Genomic DNA, 4,348 nt, shown 5'->3' with positions numbered 1-4,348 from the left:
TTGTAGACCAGGCTGGCCTCAAACTCACAGAGATCCGCCTGCCTCTGCCTCCCGAGTGCTGGGATTAAAGGCGTGCACCACCACCGCCCGGCTACACTGTAATTTTAAATACCCTCCTAGCACTCGGTTATGTGAATATATAATAAATTACTTCACCAATCTGTTATAATCAAGTTCAAACTTTAAAGCTTTGGCTTTTAAAAATCATAGTAGGATTCAGGTGTGGCCACTCTAAATAGGATGGGATTTCCTTTCCTGCAGCACTCAGATTAACCCGATTAATAGAGATAGGCATGTATGTATAGAAGTGTATAGAGACAGACGTGTATGTATGCAGTGGAAGTTGACAATGGATGAGGAGCAGTAGGTAGGAAATAAGTGTGGCATACAGAGACTTAGTTTTGCAGGATCAAAAGATCTGTGGCCTGGCACAGCAGGGTCACATATACTTGTAATCACAGCACTCAGGTGGCAGGGATAGCAATATATTGAATTCAAGACTGGTTTGAACTCCATAGAAAGACACCCCACCCTGTATTCTGGAGGGGATTCCTAGGAGTGGTTGTGAAATAATGTGTTCATGTATAAAAATTGTCTAGATAGCAGATTTTACATTAAATGTTTTTTATTGTAGTTGAAATTAATGAGAACATTTAAACCCTGTGTCAAGTGTCTGGAAACAGAAGAAGGGGTTTTGTGTTGACGTCAGGTGCCCTGATGTTTTCCTGTTGTCTTCCAGGCCTGGCGTCCCCTTGACCAAGCAGGTGTTTTCAGAGGAAGAAAGGAAACAGTGGCTGGAGGCCCTGGGTGGAAAAGAAGCTGTAAGAATATCAGAGCTTTATTTCAAATCCCAGACAGCCGACTTGGCTCATTTCTAAGCTATTTTTGTTTTATAGCATTTGAGAACAGTTCTTTGTCGGAACTGGTGTTTAAACTCATCTGGAAGCCATGCAACTCTCTAGTAGATTAGCTTGGGGCAGATGCAGAACACCCATGGCTGGGACATTGTTCGAATTCAGTTCTGAACTTCCTTAACTTTACTGTTCTGATTGACTTTGCTTTGAGCCAGTAAAACTTTAAATTTCTATTTTACCAGTTTTACCAGGTTTTTTTGGGGGGGTGGCAAGTACATTAAATGCTTGCTGTGTATTTTAGATGGGATAGTATGTACATGGCAGCATTAGCGACCACTCCCCACATGGGCCTGATACTTAATATAATGGTTTTGCTTTGCAGCATTGAGTAACCTTTTAGAGACTGGGCCTCTGTATGGCTACGGTTTCAAGGAATGGACTAAAGGGTGCAACATGGGTCCCAGGGAACCTGACCTCTATTGGCACTTGGTTCCAGCACTGCCTTATTTTCTGAGTGCTGCTGGCATTTGGGGCTCAGAATCGGAAGGTCGTGTACTGAGTTGGGGGTTTAGCGGAGACAACTTTAGGAAAAAAACCACAGATTGACATTCAGCATAACATGTAAAGTGTTAGGATTCAGAGTAAGCAGGAAGCAACAGACGATTTTGAAGATCCAGGGGGTGATTTGAAGATGGAAGAGGCTTCAGAACAGAGCCTCCTTAGGGGCTAACGCGGTGCTGCTTAGGCTGGCTCTGAGCCCAGCTGCAAACATGCTGTCGGAAGTACAGGGAATGAGAGGCCGCTTGGTAGTGTGTCTGAGAGTGACAGTCTAGCTGCTGTGTTCTAAAGAGACTGTTTCACCCTGTCAGAACTACCCGGAGTCACCATATCTGAGCCCGAATTAGACTCCATCTTTTTGTTTCTGACTTTTTAATTTTTGTACTAAGTCTGGAATTCAGGGTCTCACCGTGCTGAGCAAGTGTTCTTTCGTTGGACTGTCCACGCCTCTCGTTCTGTTCATACTTAATTAGTTCTTAGAGTTTTAGCTGGAGTTTTGATGGAGGCCCAGGCAGGTGCTTCAGTGGTTGGGAGTGCTCACTGCTCTGCAGCAGAGGACCCGCAGAGGTCCCAGCATTCATGCTGAGCTGCTGGTAACAAATGCGTCTGACTTCCACAGGCACCGAGACTTACACACACACACACACACACACACACACACACACCTACACACAGATAATTAATATTTTTTAAAAGAGTTTTGAAGCCTGGCATGGTGGTACATTTCTTTAATCCCAATACTTGGGAGGCAGAGACAGGCAGATCTCTGAATTACAGGCCAGCCTGACTTATATAAAGAGTTTTGGGACAGCTGGGGCTATAGCGAATGATCCTCTCTCCAAAATTAAAAGAGTTTTGGTAGTATTGGGATGTAGTTATGCTATTCCTTTATCCTCTGTGGTAAAGACACTTCATTAGCCGTGGTGATCTTCCCAGAAGTACTTTAGACAGTGAGCTTCCGTAGCACGAATATCCATAGTTGAATCTTTGAGATAAATGGGCTTCCAGTTTGATTTAGTCGGGAGCCCACGATCAGGTTGGCTTCCCCTACCAGACCACAGCAAGACTGTGGGAAGACTGTTCAGTGATACATTGTATGGGGACTGTAACTTGTAGCATACATTTATGGATGTTGTATACCTTGCAAGTAGTTTGTGCTAGGACTCTGAGAAGCCGGATGACTGCCACGCTAGCACAAATTTATTTACTTAAACATGGGCATGGATTATCTCCTACCTTTGTGAAAGTCAGGAGCAGTCAGGAAACAGTGACTTAGATATCATTGGTTGGAATGTATCAGTGCCTGTAAGGTGGAGAGTTTCCCGCTTACACAGACTTGTAACAAGTTCCTTAAGGACTGCAGACTCTGTAATCTTTTTTTTGTCAGTCTGGCATGCATCTTTAGAGAGAAGCAAACCGAGAAAAGTCCTGCATGCGTTGCTTCTGCATATGCATGCACAGTAGCACGTCATTAGCCACGGACAGCACAGCGCCCCTGCAGTCTCGTGCAGACTCCACACAGGGCTTCCCCACATTGACTAGTTCTGACTTAAGCTGGCTGTCCTAACTTACTTCAACTCTGGCACTGCTGTCTGGAGTGTTGGTGGCAGATCTTACAAGATCTTACAAGTTGGTGGCATTTGCATCTAGGTCACATCTGTTTGAGTTCTGCCAGTGACAAGTCCTGGTCTTTGCAGCACACTATGGTATAAATTGGGTATGGTAATTGGTGAATACAACCCCAGAGCGGGCATGCTGAAGCCGTGCATAGGGCTGGGTGTGCAGTGCGGGTGGGTGGTGAAGAATGCCATGCCCCTGCAGGAGGGCCACCACCCCAGCGTGGGATGTACTCTCAGCGGGGGTGGGACATGAAAGCTTGTTGCTCCTACAGAGTCAGGGGATGAGGCCCAATGTGAAGTTTTTTCTCCCGTGGACTGTCTAGTTCATCCTTATTCTACACAGGTTTCGTTTCCCAAGCTGCTTATTTAGCACAAATTTAGAGCTGTCCCAAAGGGCTCCTGAATAGCAAAACATTTCTGTCAGGAAGTTCCAGGTGTGCAGGAACTCTGTTCTGTAAAGCAGGGGTGGAGACCAAATGTGTATTTCATGTGCTACATTATCTAATATTAAGTTGGTAAAATTGAAAATTTGCATGTTCTTCCTTGACTTGATTTGCTGAAAGTGTTCTCTCTTTGTTTTACTAGCTCATCCATACTTGTAATAAAGCCATCATTCCAAGACCAGAAGGAGGTAAGTGTTCACTTCTCCTGATATCACCAACCCCAAGCAGTTGCTGGGGCTCAGTCTGCACCTTTTTAAAGCTCACGGGCAGCCCTCATTGCCCACCCGAGCGTTACTGTGAGCTCCCCTCCTGTCTTTTCGTAGTTTAGGTCTACGGTTGTGAATGGTGCTGAGAAAGCTTCTGATGGAAGCTTCAGGAGCCTGTGGAAGAGGCTGCTCCTTGGCCCTCTGCTTCCAGGCCTCCTCATCCTGCCGCTCGTCACTCGGTAGAAATGATGGAGTCCTGGAACATGGTGATGTTTGGTTGAGAGGAGCTGGGTGCTGCAAAGGCCCTAATGCTGTAGCGCACGGCAGCCATGTTCAGTGAGCAAGAGAAAGGGAGAAAAATGTTAAGGTGAATGTAAGAATTACTTCAGATATTTGAAACAGTAATCCTTGGCCACAGTGAGTAATACATAATAAGAGTGGCCCCAGCTGGATGGTGAACCCCTAGTTACTGGGCAGATTTCCTTGTGTGAGAACTTATTATATAGAGCAGTGTTTCTGTGCAGGCTGTGTTTCTGTGCAGGCTGTGTTTCTGTGCAGCCCATGGTTCTGTGCAGCCCGTGGTTCTGTGGAGCCCGTAGTTCTGTGCAGGCTGTGGTTCTGTGCAGGCTGTGGTTCTGTGGAGGCTGTGGTTCTGTGCAGCCCATGGT

The 4,348-nt window shown here is 45.9% G+C and overlaps 1 long non-coding RNA gene across 1 annotated transcript in view; it reads left to right on the top strand.

The window, feature by feature from the left end:
* Window positions 1–766: 766 nt before the first annotated feature.
* Window positions 767–4,348, top strand: part of LOC113455704 — a 5,959-nt gene continuing 2,377 nt past the window's right edge. Inside the window, exons 1-2 of the long non-coding RNA XR_003376688.1 lie at window positions 767–821; window positions 3,617–3,662. This is a non-coding gene — a long non-coding RNA (uncharacterized LOC113455704). The remainder of the gene's footprint in view (window positions 822–3,616; window positions 3,663–4,348) is intronic.

The sequence above is a fragment of the Microtus ochrogaster genome, unplaced genomic scaffold (genome assembly GCF_000317375.1).
Source record: "Microtus ochrogaster isolate Prairie Vole_2 unplaced genomic scaffold, MicOch1.0 UNK90, whole genome shotgun sequence".
Lineage (NCBI taxonomy): Eukaryota > Metazoa > Chordata > Mammalia > Rodentia > Cricetidae > Microtus > Microtus ochrogaster.
This window is presented reverse-complemented; position numbering and strand designations above follow the sequence as displayed.